This window comes from Equus caballus, chromosome 28, assembly GCF_041296265.1.
Source record: "Equus caballus isolate H_3958 breed thoroughbred chromosome 28, TB-T2T, whole genome shotgun sequence".
NCBI lineage: Eukaryota > Metazoa > Chordata > Mammalia > Perissodactyla > Equidae > Equus > Equus caballus.
Window position 1 is genome coordinate 25,545,954 of NC_091711.1, and position 15,094 is coordinate 25,561,047.

Below are 15,094 nucleotides of genomic sequence, written 5' to 3' on the forward strand. Positions count from 1 at the left end.
TATTCCCTAGCATCTAGTAAGCACTCGTTAAACGAATAACTACTGTGTTATCGTTATTATTATTTTCCTAGTCATTATTATTCTCTACCTGTTTTTATATCATCTTGTGGTGATTGTTTTCATCTTAAGTCTTGACAAATCATCTTGGATGACTCAGCTGAAGAGAGGCAGTTCTGGAGTGGGGTTGATACACCTGTTCTTAGACACAGGCAGATCTACCAAAGAAGAATGGTACAGAGCAGGGCGGGGGGATGGGGGAAGAGGCTGAGTGGCTGATGAGATTTCAGGATTAGTAGGGAATTATGTAAATTGAGGTTCTTTGTTGCAGACAACAGAATTCACTCTGGCTGGTTTAAGCAGAAATAAACACTTGAAGGGAACTAAAGAGCTTACAAAACTTTGGGAAGACCAGAGAACCAGGCTTGAATGCTACTCGGTCAGAAACAATGCAGCCAGAAAAAGATACCCTCCCACAAGATGGAGCTGTTAATGTGTGCCCCGGAAGAACCGAGGGCTTCTACTGCCCAGCTGAGCAGAGAATCGACTCCCTCTCTCTGGGCTCAGCCGCCATCTTGCATCTGTGTCTCACAAGTTGGCAGAAACTATGTCACAAGTTTCAATCGAGAGCCAGGCCTGATGGCCTAGTGGTTAACGTTCAGCATTCTCACCACTTCAGTGGCCTGGGTTTGCTTCCCAGTCTCGGAACCACACCACCCATCTGTCAGTTGCCATGCTGTGGCAGCAGCTCATGTAGAAGAACTAGAAGGACCCACAACTAGGATATACAACTATGCACTGGGGCTTTGGGGAGAAAAAAGAAAAGACCTTAAAAAATTTTTTCGATCTAGCTACAAGGAGTCTAAGAATGCAGTTTTTAGCTTTCTGGGCAGAGTGAGGTTAGAACGTGTTGGGTGAGCCAACTTAGTATCTGCCACACCAATTTTAGGGCTTCCTATTTCCCCGTGGCTTTATTTATATGACTTGCATCAGAAAGGCAATGAGGTATAGTGAAAAGATCATGGGCTGTGACGTCAGATAAATGTAGGTTCTTTCTTTTTCTTGGACACACCAAACCTGTTCCTGTCTTAGGATCATTGTGTCTGTTCACATTTTACCTGGAACTCTCTGCCCTTATATCTTCTCGGGGTTCATCCCTACCTCACATTCAAGTTCCAGCATGAATGTCACCTCCTCAGAAAGGCCTTCTCTTTCTCATTCCTCTCTTTTTCCCACGTCACTCTCATCATATCATCCTTTTATTTTCTTTTTAGCACTTGTCTGTCATTTTCTTGTTGGTTTTTAGTTGGCCTGTACTCCCTTACCTCTAAATAGAACGGAAAATTCCATAAGAGCAGAGATTTAGTCTGTCTTGTTCTCAGCTATATCCCTCGAGTCCAGAAGAGTAGCTGATAGATGATAATAATAGCATATATTATACTATTATATTACATTATACTATCTTGTTTCTAAGGCATCCTGGCTCCAGAGCCTGAGCTCTTAGCTGCTACAGCATACTGAACATAGTGGGTGCTGAACAAATATTTTATGGATGAATGAATGAACGGACATCTTTTAATCATCTCATTGACATTCTCTGTTGTGTTTAACACTGCTAATTTTCTCCTTCCTGGGCTTCTTCCTCCTCAATCCCCTCCTCCTTCTCCCGTTAAATGCTGGGCGTTCTCCAGGCTTCCATCCTGTGTCAACTGCTCTTCTTACTATACGCTGTCCTTGGGTCATATTATTCAGTATCGTGATTGAACGACCATATTTTATACTGATGAGTCCCAGGTCTGCTGTAAATCTCCAGTGCTGCCTCTCCCAGAGTGACAGGATTCAATGTTCGCGCCTTCCTAGACGTCACCCCTTGAGCATCCTTTAGGCTGCCCTGACTCAACAATGCAAAGTTGACTTCATTTGCTGTGTGCACAGTCAGGTTGGTCCCAGCCAGGCTGCGGAACGCATGCCATTACATCTTCCCCAGACAAAATCTCCCCCTTCTCCCATAGCCCCCATCTCAGTCCATATCACCACCATTTACCCAGTCTTCAAGGCCAACAACCCAGCAATCATTTTAGGATTTTCCTCCCTCTCCTTAGAGCCAATCTATGGCCAAGTGCTGTGGATTCTATCATTTAAATTGTTTTGCAGTCCATCCCTCCCTCTCTATTGCTGCTCCCAGCATAACTTCTGAAGTTCCTTCCAAGACTACATATTGCAATAGTGTCCTAACTACTCTACCCAACTCTGGGCTTGCTCCCTCCAATCTATTCTCTGAATACCACCAGCCTGATCTAACTATAATAGACATTTGTTTGCTCTACTCCACTCTCTTCAGTGGCTCTGGCATTCATTGCCTTCAGGATCAAGTTCCCACTTGTTAAAATCATCCTAGATCTGGCCCTCACCCACATCTCTGAAATCTACACCAAGCCCTTCTCTAATCCCCACCTTCACCGTCACCTTATGCTTCAGAAATGGCCAGTTCACTGCATTTCCCCAGCCAAGCCCATGGACAGGCATGTTTTTCCCCTAGTGGTGTGGGGACCAGGAAAAGACAGGGACCATCCTGATAGCTTTTCAGTGCCCTGTTTTGTCCTGGAGGCCCAGCTGCAGTCCTGCCATTTCATTTCACCAGACACTCCAAGAGCTTTATAATTCAGTCCCTTTATTCGCTTCTGCTGCCTCAAGTTGATGTCTGTTATTTGAAACCAAAAGAGTTCCAACAAATGCACTGATGAACTGAAAGAAGAGGCATCTATTTACATGAGATGATTTGCATGAGAGGAAGCAAGCAGCCCCTTCACAGGAAGAGGGAATAGACAGGGAGGACTGCCCAGCCAGTCTTAGCGATCCGTGTCTGAGCAGCGCAGCAAGAGAAGCCACAAACAGATGATGAAGCCTCTGTCTTACACAGCTTCCCTCCAAAAGAAGCACAGCTTTTGTGCCCAAGTGACAAAGTACCACACAGGGCAGGGCCTTCGCTCTCTTCTGTGAGGGATGCAGCCCAGCTTTGCACATTTAGCATTCCAGGGTGCATGGAACTGTTCTGGCATCACAAGGGTTGGCTGGCTGGGGATCACTGGAAGTTGGCATTCTTGGCACAATCCTCAGCCTTATCCCTGTGGACACAAGCTGTGTGGATTGTGGAAATGCACATCTTCAAATGGCTCAGTGGGCAACAGCTGTGGGGAGGTGGTCAGAGCACAGGAAGAAGACAGCATGAACACCCCTTGCTAACTGTAGTGGACAGACTCGTTTGCAATATACCCACTGGGGACTCCCCAAAATAACTGAGTAAGACTTGAATGGGGGGAGTCAAGGCTCTGAAACTTGAAGATGTGAAATAAATTCGGCAAAATGTGAGTTATCACCATAAATGTGTTCCCATTTAAACCCACAAGCCAAGGAAATCAGAAAATTCAGATTCATAGCATTACATTTACTTTAAAAAATTAAAAAGTGAAGGAATAAAATAACCAAGAAAATAGGGCCAGCCTGGTGGTGTAGTGGTTGAGTTTGCACGCTCCGCTTTGGTGGTTCAGGGTTTGCTGGTTCGGATCCCAGGCGCGGACCTACACACCACTTATCAAGCCTTGCTGTAGCAGGCATCCCACATATAAAGTAGAGGAAGATGGGCACAGATGTTAGCTTAGGGCCAATCTTCCTTGAAAAGAATAAAATTAAAAAACAATAACCAAGAAAACTAAAATGAAATTACCTGTGGGATTTTCCTTCAAAGGCTTCTTTACAACTCACAAGGTATTTATGAAATGGCATCTACTAAAAGAAATACTTTATAATTTAGCATGGTGAGATTTTTTCTATTAATTCAGTAAAGTAGAATGGGACCACAGAAAGCTTATATTCCAGAGTTATAGGTCTGAAAGTCACCTTTATAAAATCACGGTCTGTGGGTAGTTAGCCACAGAGATCTTGCCTTGAGCTCAGTTGGGAAAGAAGTAGAATCATGTGCCATATAATGACATTTCAGTCACTGACAGACCACATACATGACAGTGGGCCCATAAGATTAGCACCATGTAGCCTAGGTGTGTGGTAGGCTATACCACCTAGGTTTGTGTAAGCACGCTCCGTGATGTTCGCACAATGACAAAATCACCTAATGACGCATTTCTCACAACCTGTCCCCATTGTTAAGCAATGTACGACTGTAGACAGACATTTTCATAAGCTTACTTTTAGTTCTGTATTTCACATGAAGTGCTTGACCCAATTGTGAAATGACACACTTTCTTATTCCTGCTTGGGATTAACCCTACTGAACAACATAGCAAATCAATTCACCCAGGGAATGGATGACAACCTAGCCTTAAAGAGAAACTTTCTCTCTAAGAAAACTCTGAGCTAAACTAGACTTCACACTTATACACCTTTGGTGATCTTCAGGCTCTTTTCCATTCTTTTTAGTGATGAGATACTGAGTTTTAAATTAAAGCTGATCTAAAATCTTCTTTTAAAACATCTTAACTATGTTTACAGATATTCTACAACACCCAGGAGACATGCAATGCAGGATCATTAGTTCACTGGAGAATGAAGACTTGGGGAATTGAAATGTTTTTCAAACATAAACTTTCAGGTAAACTAAATCAAGAAATCAAATTACCTAGATGATAGGAATCATCCAAAGCAATTAGCAAAACTGAATGAGATAGAATCCTTTGTTATCTCTATTTCATAGATGAAGAAATGGAAGCTTGCAGAGCTTGAGTGCCTTGCCTAAGACCCCACAGTCAGTAAGTGGCAGGGCAGGGATCTGAGGCAACCTGACTAGAGAGCCCATATTCACCACCAGGATGACTATACAGCTTCCCAGGTTCTGCTCCTCCTTTCTTTAGCTAGGGTGTGTATCTTTGGGCTGTTTTGGTACCACCTCTAATCCCGTTTATATGTGATCTTCTCTCTCAAGCATCTAACCCCTTCTCTAGAAAAAAGTCTAATGGTTTAGCTTGGATTAGTGTCTCTAATATGGTTTCTTCAGCACTACCAAGCAATTCTCCAATTTTCAGCAGACACTAACTGGGCCCTACAATTTAACTCAGTTCTGACACTATCTACGTGGAGATAGCATCAGATCCCATTAGGGCTCAGTCCAAAAGACTCTCCCCACCCCAACTTCAGACACCAATTGCAAGGCCAGGTTGTCACCTGTGCTTCTTACCAACTGGCTATAGATTGGAGGTTCCCATGACTCACGCCTTGGGTTTAATTAATTGGCTACAGCGGCTCACAGAAACATTGTGCTTACTAGATTACTGGTCTATTATACAAGGATATAACTTAGGAACAAGCAGATGGAAGAAATGCAATAGGGCAAGGTATATGGGGAGGAGTGTGGCGCTTCCATGCCCTCTCCAGGGGCAACACTCTCCCAGCACCTCCACGTGTTCACCAACCCAGAATCTCTCTGAACCCCATCCTTGTGGGTTTTTATGGAGGCTTCATTACATAGGCATACTTGATGAAATAATTGGCCTTTGGCAAATGATTCAACCTCCTGCCCCTCTTCCCTTCCCCGAGGTCACGGGGCAGTGGTGAGGGGGGCAGGGGTGTGGGGCGTGGGGGGCAGGGAGGGTGCGTAGGACTGAAAGTTTCAACCCTCTAATCACATAATCCGTTCCCCTGGCAACCAGCCCCCCTCCTTAGGTGCTTTCCAAAATTCACCTCATTAACATAAACCCGTGTTTGGTGGAAAGGGGTTTGTTATGAATATCAAGACACCTTTATTGCTCTCGTCACTTAGGAAATTCCAAGTGTTTTAGGAGCCCAGTGACAGAAAGGAAGACAAAGACCAAATATACATTTCTTATTATAAATCACAGTATCACAGTGCCCATGTTTAAGTTGCAGAACGTGAGCTGGAAAACCCCTCAAATGCACCTACTACGTTTCAATGAGTTCTTTACAATCAAGACTTGAATAACCTTAGGCAATAAATATTAAGGAGAGGAGAAATGGGAGGATTGCCAGAGTCCATTACCTACTATGTGCCAAGGACTGTGCTAAATGTTTTAAATAAATTACCACATTTCTCTTTATATCATTAGAAGGACTGAGATCAAAGACTATCAAAGGGTCAATCAAAAGCATCAGCAATGTTGAAGAACAATGACAAGGCAAGACGTTAGGAAGATCCCAATAGCCTAAGGGGAGTGAGGATAAGAAAAGAGTTGAAATTTTTCTTAATTTATATTTTGAACAAGTATTATATGCAATAGTACAAAATTCAAAAGATACATAAGAGCGTTTTTCTGTTTATTCGTTTGCTTTATATAATTCAAAAGTTTATTGATTGGGACCATAAACTTTTCTTCGTAAGAGTTTGTAATGGACGTTTGATCTGGTGGCTTCTTGTTCTCTGGGCCTTGCAGACGATTGACGCTGGTGACGCCTGTGGGGCCTGTAGGATGGCTCAAGCTGATCCTCTCTCTCCAGGCTCCCTCTCCTGCAGTCCCCTTGACTCAAGTGGATGTCTTGCTATTCTGAGTGGTCTCTTTCAGCTCTTTCCTCAGCCCCTGGATATCCAGCTGTGCATGTTTGGCTTCTGTCTGCTGAGGTCCTTCTAAGAGGGTCTATTGGATAGGACCCGAGGCCTTCTCCAGTGTAACCCGCGTGTAATCATGGGAAATCTCCTCATCCCTTGGCCCAACAAAGTCTGGGAGTGCCCAGTAATTCCATGTAGCAGCCCTCCTGGCTCCTCCATCTCCAAAGCACTTAGCCAGCCCTTCCTAACATCCTGTATTTTGTTGGTGCAGTGGGACTTCAGTCCACATCCTGACTGAGCTTTCTTAGTCATTGGTTGGACCCTAGTCTTTTGTGTCTTCCAACTGCAAGGAACACATTTCAAAGCTTTCCTGGTGGCCTGCTGGAGGCCCTCTCACTAGGCCTGGAGTTGGGAGATAGTATCTGTGCCCCTTGTCCAAAGGGGAGAGGACTTAAACCAGAGCAAAATCCTCTTCAAAAAAAATCTCAGCCTTCTTCTCCATAGCCTCTCTCTGACCCTGGTTATATCCCTGACTTCCCTGAGAACCCCAGGAGATGTGGAACAGGTTGTTCTTCACTCCCGTTATAAATCCAGGTGGCACGGTGAGGTTGGGGAGGGGGAGGTTGGTCTCACTGTAATTTTGACATTGCAAGGTATAATCTGTTGATGCATTCATCTAAACTGAGGCAGGAATAGTATCATCCTAACTTCTATCACAATAGCTTTAGTGACGTTTTTGCTGCTGGGTGCCAGAGTTTTACCTGAATCTCATCCTTACTGCTTTCAAATCTAACCAAGTCACCTCGTCAATGAGATTCCCAATGCCTGGGCATGTCTTTCGGGGAAAGAATCCACTCTGGTTAGTTTCAGTAGAAATTTATTACCTGGTATTAATTAGAATTTCTGGCAGGGCCAAAGAAAAAAGCCTGGATGTCACATAGTCAGAGTAAAGCAGCCAGGAAGAATGTCCAACCACATCATAACTCACTTACCACTTTCTCTCTAATCTCTATCCTGCCTTCAGCCCTCAGAGAGAAAGAAAATGACAGAAGGCAGGTAGAGGGGAAGCAGGGAGGGAGAGAGAAGCCATAGAAGCTGTCAGAAGTTCCATCCAGGTGTAGAGGCAGATCGTCTTCTCTTCTTCCAACCCTGAATGAAGCTTAAGGAGCCGGTAGAAGGTAAATAACACACTGCATTTGGATTATATCGTGAGTTGGGCTGGTAGGAGTCCATGGCACCAGTGGCAAAACACCAAAATTATCACCTACAGTCACATGGAAGAAATGCCCAGTGAAAGCAAGGCTCTGGGGGACAGAGGAGGGAGGAATGTAGAGGCTACGAGGTGAGTAGTTCTATCTAATTGCATGATAAAATTTAAAGAAAAAAATCACGGGCTTAGGGACTTAAATTCTCACTTCAAAGCATGATCAGTGAATGAGGATGTTTCTATGACTTCTCTAAAATAGAGTACTCTTTTATCTCACGCGGGCACAGAGCTAATGAAGCTGAAAATCAGAGGCAGAGACGGAGCCTGGAGACTGATGAGTTACGAAGTAGCTTGAATTCAGTCTCACGAGTCTTTCAGGACATTTATTGGAAAAAGTGGCTCTTCCCCTGAGTACAGGAATGGAGGTATTTTGGAGGTGTCAGATAACCCCAAGAATCTAAAAGCCCCAAAACTCTCAGAGCTTCCTGGGCCAACGAAAATATCCCTTCCTCCCATTCTGATGAGGCTGGCCCTGTCTTATTCAATGACATTGTTAAGGAGTTCACTGAATGGTCATCTTGCAAGGGGGTGTCTTCCTGGCCCACCCCTGCCTCTGTTCACTGACTCTAGACCCATAGCTAAAGTCAGATTCTAGCATGCCCTGAAATCAAAATCAAACCTGGGAAGAAAAGGCTTACACACCAAAAGCATCGTAAGATTATGGGAAAGAATTTTGAGAGTGTTGGGAAGAGAAGAATACAATTTTAGATCAGGTCAAATTCGTCATATAGGTGCCCTTACCAAAAATTCTGGATTCCATGTGCTAGACTAAACAACTGGAAAAGGTTTAAACTTCTTGCTTTTTGTCTGAAACTGAGTCTCAGTGGTGGCCTGTGCTTGTGAAGTTCAGATGCCACACATTCCTTGATGTAATATAGAGAAGGGAATCCAAAGACTTAAGGAAACAGGAACATTTGAGTGGATTTATAATACCTGATCTACTCACTCGACTTCACACAAAAAAACCAAAACACTGATGGGAGGAGTATTAGCATTCTTGAACAGTACTTGCCCTCAGTAGGCCAGGGGTGAGAGCGGGAGATACTTCCGAAGACAAAGGTTTCCTGGAGAGACAGGCAGGTTGTGATTCCTGAAATAAGCAGAAGGCTTAGCTGTGATTATCAGAAGGGATATTCAAGGATGTCCAATAGACCGTAGGGTCTTTAGGGCCGAAATACATGGGCACTAAAGTGTTACTTAATTTGTACAACAACAACAAAATCTAAGTCTGGGGATCAGAGAACTGACTTTAGTCACGATGATGGACAATCACAGTCATTTACCCAATTCCACACGTGAGCCACTTTCCACACCCAGACTCCCTTGAATAAAGGGGAGACCAGATGTTCTTGAGGAACAACGCTGCGATGGCACCACAGTGTATGCTGATGCCCTCCTCCTTTCCTTTAATAAAGGCACTTGGAGCCATTTACCGGGGCAACTGAGCCCTGGGAAAAGGCACTTACACAGGTCTTTTGGGATTATTATTATCTCCTGGCCAAGGTTAATCCCTGGAGGCTCCAAACGTCACCCGTGGTTCTCTGGGGGGTGTATGGAGGTTTACGGAAAACAGGTGAGAGTCGGACTCACTCACAGCAGGCCCATTCATAGTGATCCTAGTGATCCTTGAACCCGTCCTAAAGTTATTTCCTCAGTTCTTGAGTGCTTATTTGTAGCTGGAGTACTGGCAGAATGGTTACACTGGCTCCCTGACCTGTGATGTGAATGTCATTATGGTAGGAAGGGTTAGGTGGAAGACTCTGGAACTATCCCTCCATACTAAAATAATAAACCAAAATGCTTTGTATATATTAATTTACTTAATTTTCACAATAATCCTATGACATAGGATCTATCATCATCCCCATTTACAGATGAGGAAACTGAGGCACAGAGAAGCTAAGCAATTTGCCCAAGTTGACATATGATACTGGTTCCTGACCTGAATGCTGACAGTAGACTTAAAGTGCAGAATTCACATAAAAATTATTTGTTTAATGTCATTCTGATGTGTTTTTTCTGACACCAGTGAGCAATTCTCAGCAGACGATGACTGGGCATCCTACAAATTTAACTCAATTCTGACACTGTCTACATGCAGATAGCCTCAGACCCAAGGTTAAGGGCTCATGCCCACAAGGCTGCCAGCACTTCAGATGCCAATAGAAAGTCTAGGTTGTCACCTGCGCTTCTGACTGACTAGCTATAAATTGGAGATTTCCATGACCCCCCTCCTCCATTTCAAATAATTTGCTAGAGCAGCTCACAGAACTCAGAGAAATGTTTGCTTATGTTTACCAGTTTATTATAAAGGATACGGATGAACAGTCAGATGAAGAGGTACATAGGGCGAGATCTGGGAGAGTCCCAAGCTTGGGAGCATCTGTCCTCATGGAACTGGGGTGCTCCATCCTGCCAGCATGTAAATATGTTCATCAACCCAGAAGCTCATTAAATCTTGTTGTTCAACAGTTTTTACAGAGCTTAATCTGCAGGCCCCCATCCTTCCCTTTCCCAGAGGTCGGTGGGTGGAGCTGAAAGTTCCAACCTTTTAATCACTTGGTCTTTCTGGTGGCCATCCCCCTCCTCAGGCTTTCTAGGGGTCCCACCCTGTCACCTCATTAGCACAAACTCATGTGTGCTCAAAAGGGGCTCCTTATGAATAACAAAAGATGCTCCTATCACTCAGTAAATTCCAAGTGTTTTTAGGAGCTTTGTGCCAGAAACCAGGGATGAAGGCCAAACATATATTTCTTGATACAAATCACAATATCACAGTCATCCAGTTCATTAGATTGTAAGCTCTATGAAGATCTCTTGTTCACCATTTTCTCTCTTGTTCACTGAGGCACCCCCAGAAATAGTGCAGCATTCTGCACATGGGATTCTGTCAAGAAATATTGGAATCAATGACCCAGTGATTCTGAATATGATAGTAGTGTTAATTATCTATTGCTCAATAACAAATTACTACAAACTTAGTAGCTTAGAACCACATACATTTATTATCTCACAGTTTCCGTAGTCAGGAGTCCAGGCATGGCTTTGTCGGGTCCTCTACTCTAGAGTCTCACCTGAAAGCTGCAATCACAGTCTTGGTCAAGGGTGCAGTCTTATCTCAAGGTTTGACTGGGGAAGGATCCACTGATAAGCTCACATGGTTCTTGGTAGAATTCAGTTCCTTGTAGGTTGTTGGGCTGAGGGCCCCACTTACTCGCTGGCTCTCAGTTGAAGATTACTCTCAGTTCTTGCCATGTGGGCCTCTCCTTAAGGCAGCTCACAGCATGGCAACTTGCTTCATCAAAGCCAGCAAGGAAGAGGGTCTGTTAGTAAGATGGGTGTTAGAACCTTATGTAACATACCAGTGTACATGTCATCACATATATCCCATTATCTGTTGGTTACAGGCAAGTCACTTGGCCCACCCATGCTTGAAACCGGGCACCAACTTGCTTTAACTATACTCAGTTGTCTGTTTGCAAAAAGAGTTAGATAATGCATTACTAAAGCGCACCCTATAGATAACATCGCTGACGCTGGGATCACCATGGTAACAGGTGCTTAAATTGTTTTTCAGGAACTGAGAGTCCACTCCTCATCCAATTCAGGCTGTTTAAGACCACTGACTCATCAACTGAGCCTTTGCGAATGCCCTATAGGTGACCCTTTGATGTCAGAGGGCCGAAAACTCCACCCTCAGATCATGCTAACGCCATTGTTTTGTGAACATGCGTCCTATGAAGAGCCGTGAAGCTTGACTACACTTGCGCAGATCGTCACTTACCTCACTTATCCTTACCTCCAACTGTCTATCCCCACACTTCAGACCACCCTGCTCCTCTATCCCATAAATACCCCTAATCCCGATTTTGGGGGAGGTGAATTTGAGACTTATTGTCCTGTCTCCTCACCAGGCTGCCTAAGGAATAAACACTTTCTCTGCTGCAAAACTTATTGTCTCAGTGATTGGCATACTGTGTGGCAGGCAAAACGATCCTGGTTCAGTAACACTCACAAGGAGAGAATTACACAAGAGCATAGACGCTAAGAGGCAGGGATCGTTGGGGCTATGTGAGAGTTTGTCTGCCTCAATAATTCACCAGATAGCCTCTAGCTGATCTTCATCAGATCAGCTAAGCTGTGGCCATTCTCTAAGGAAGGCAGGATAGTTAATGTCTGCAAAATGCCAGCAGGCCCTCATTAGCCCAGGCTTCATTATCCAAGTCCCTGCTTTGTCAGGTTGCACAGTGAAGCAAAGGTCATCATGAGACGAAAATATTCGCTAAAATCAAATTAGTCCCCACTCAAACAACATTTCTCCTTTTAATGCAAGCATAGGTCCTCGTACGTCTCATTTTGCTAATTGTGCCAGTCTGCAATGCAAATACGATCAAACCAATTGCACTGGCACTTCAAAAGAAAATTATTCGAATACCAGAGACTTTGGAGAGGCTCTTGGGAAAACCGATGAAGCCCTCAAATGATTTTTATAAAATGATTCTTGTTTTGATCATATTGAGAAATTTGAGTATGGAAGATTATGTATCCTGCTATCTTGGAGAAATATTATGAATAAATGTATCTTTATTCCTTCTAAGAAAATTGCCTAGATGCAAAAAACCTAAATAACCTAAACTTAAATATAAGAAAAAATAATATTGTCCCATAATTTTATTTTATTTTTACTATTTACTATAAATTTGGGTCTCTTGTGAGTTGTGCCTGGGTTCAAATCATAACTATGTCAATTACTAGCTGTGTGATCTTGGGCAAGTTATCTAACTTCTCTGTGTCTCAGTTTACATATCTATAACATGGAGATGCTGGTAATAATAGTACCTATATCTCCTACCATGCCATTTGACCCTAACCACAACCCTGGGAGTCCAGTGTTGGGGCAGGGGCCTTTGAAAGAGTGAGTGACTTGTGGGTTGGGGTAAGGTGACCAGATGTCCCTTTTTTGCCTCAAAAATGCTGGGCCTTGGCAGCATAAACCAAATGGCCAAGTAATTAAGGTCAGGGGTATCTGAAAATTTAGGATAATTTCTTTATCTGAGTCTAACTGGTTTTGGAAAAAGCCCAACTAACGTGAATCCACCTAAAACAAATCCCAAATGATATACTGCACCTCGCAAGATATGGGAGCATACAAGGAACTTTCCAAAGGTCAACAGATAGGAAGCGCTGAGTACAAAGCCAGGTGTAACTAACTCCAAAGCTTAATTTGAAGCTTTTTCCATACTCTTCTCTTTGTGTAGCCCTGTGGATTGGAGGATGAGCAGTAGAGAAGAGAGGTTTAGACTGGGAGAAATGCAACAGCACTCAGATCAACAGCCAACTGAAGAACATCACTAACCTTGCTTCTCCCCTGCCCCCTTCCTCAACTAACCCTTTTGCTCCTCAGCTCTCCCCTGCCCAAACCCCCGCCTCTTATGTTCCTCCACGGTGCAGCTTAAGAAGGTTTTTGAACAGTACCCTTGGGATCTCAGGCAAAGAGAAATAATCTAAATCAAAAAAGCAAATAAATCAATATTGAATCACCTTCCAGCTGTTCTGTTTGAACAGAGAGAGGAACCCAAAGTAAGGCCCAGGAGTGTTAGAGTTCATTTTCAAAACACAGCGCGTATAGTGTTCATTTTTAATAAACCAATGGAGTGAGACAGAATATGGTGGCACTGAGGGAAGGGTCATTGCTTGACAGATCAATGACACAAACATAGGTGGCTGAGTGCACAAGCGTGAAAACACAAGAGACTGAGGTGCTGCTGGGGGCCAGGAAGGAACAACAGTACCTTTAGTACTTGGGACTCTGAGCACGAAGCTGGGCCCTCCCACCTTAAGCAAGTCCCTGCATCTCTGCTTCTTCAGACGTGCAGTAGAGCACAGCCAAAATCCTTGGAGGCCACGCCTGGGATGGAAAAGAAAATGAAATGCTAGTACTCAAGTGGTTTCGCCTCGGAAAATAATAATTATGGGGGGAAGGGAAGTATTATTCCATAGCTGATGCTGCGTACAATCTAAAGAACAAAATCAATTCACGCCACTGTGGAAATGTTTTGCTCCAGCTTTGACTACAACTTAAAGAGACGGAGGGTAAGTGCTCCATGGTGTTCACTGATAAGGCTTGAGAGAAGAAAATCTCACTGAAAAGGTCCATGAAGAATTCAAAATCCTGGGGTTATGTTACCCTTCTCATAAGCTGATGAGAGGAGATTAGGGAATATTTACACCCCCAGAAACCTCAGAATAACAAGGACCAATAAATATCATCCTGGTGGATCAAATATCTTAAGTTCAAAAATTCTTATTATCTCCCAGAATCCTGATCACAACAGTTTCAATATTTAAGGGTAAAAAACTCTCCAGTATAGTTAACAATTTATTACACGTTTGTTTAAACTCTCAAACATATAACCCTTAACCTTGAGTCTGTAATGTCTAGAAAATTTGTAAAACATGTTTTATATATTAGACTATAAATTAGATTGTTCGATTGTTAGTTATAGGAAATTGGCTTTTCTCACTGTCTTACACATTCCCTAGAAGTAGAGCCTGAGACACGGACTGCAGTGCACACGGTTTAATGAAGGAGTCCACTCAGCAGGCAGCGGGTGAGGGGAAGGACGGGCCAGGAGGAGCTAAGCGAAGGGAGCGCCTCAGCTGGAGTTGAGCTTCAGAATGATCCCACGGGGAGCTCTGCAACAAATCACATCTCAGAGTCGGTCCCACCTTGACGCAAGGAGGAGAGCCTTTTGCACCCCTGTGTCAATCAGTCATTGGCAGGTGGTTACCACTGGGGGTGGGTGCAATTTCCTGGGTGGGGTGGCTCCCTTTGGGCTGAGGGCAATTCTTTGGAGAAGGGGCAGCTGTAAATGCTTAGCAGCCCAAACTCACAGCACCTGAGAGATGGGTGCACGAGCCAGGAACGGCACGTGGCCAGTGCCTGAACAGCATCCTGTACACTCACTACGGCTGTCAAATAAACTCACGTGCCTTGGGAAAATCAGTCCACTGTCTAGAACCTTGCTAGCTTTGTATTAAGCAATCGTACCACTATCAATATGGAATAGATTTCTTAGTGGTCAGTCACTGGTATGAGGTTTCTTCAATTAAGCCTGTTTGAAATAAATCCTCTGTCTGGCAGATTCAAAACTAAATACAATGGGAATCTTCATTTTTCCACAGCCACAGACAAAACCAAAGACAGATAATAGTAAATAATATAAAAAATCAAACACTGAAAAACTGGAAAAAATTCAAATCAAATATTTATCATCATTCTCAATGGAGGACGATTTTTTTAAGCCTGGAATAAGGAG

General features: G+C 43.7%; 2 long non-coding RNA genes across 3 annotated transcripts in view; one reads left to right on the forward strand and one right to left on the reverse strand.

Moving 5' to 3' along the window:
* LOC111771102 (uncharacterized) overlaps nucleotides 1-11,725 on the forward strand; it is a 46,099-nt gene extending 34,374 nt beyond the window's left edge. Inside the window, exon 2 of the long non-coding RNA XR_011433753.1 lies at nucleotides 11,353-11,725. This is a non-coding gene — a long non-coding RNA (uncharacterized lncRNA). The remainder of the gene's footprint in view (nucleotides 1-11,352) is intronic.
* The window catches only part of LOC138921290 (uncharacterized), a 36,146-nt gene continuing 27,246 nt past the window's right edge, over nucleotides 6,195-15,094 (reverse strand). The window contains exons 2-6 of one of the 2 annotated variants that reach the window (XR_011433751.1): nucleotides 13,568-13,683; nucleotides 12,904-13,035; nucleotides 10,074-11,098; nucleotides 8,788-8,865; nucleotides 6,195-7,772 (exon numbers count right to left, since the gene is read on the reverse strand). This is a non-coding gene — a long non-coding RNA (uncharacterized lncRNA). Of the gene's footprint in view, nucleotides 7,773-8,728; nucleotides 8,866-10,073; nucleotides 11,099-12,903; nucleotides 13,036-13,567; nucleotides 13,684-15,094 lie in introns of those variants that run through there. The other variant, XR_011433752.1, reaches the window with a different exon arrangement.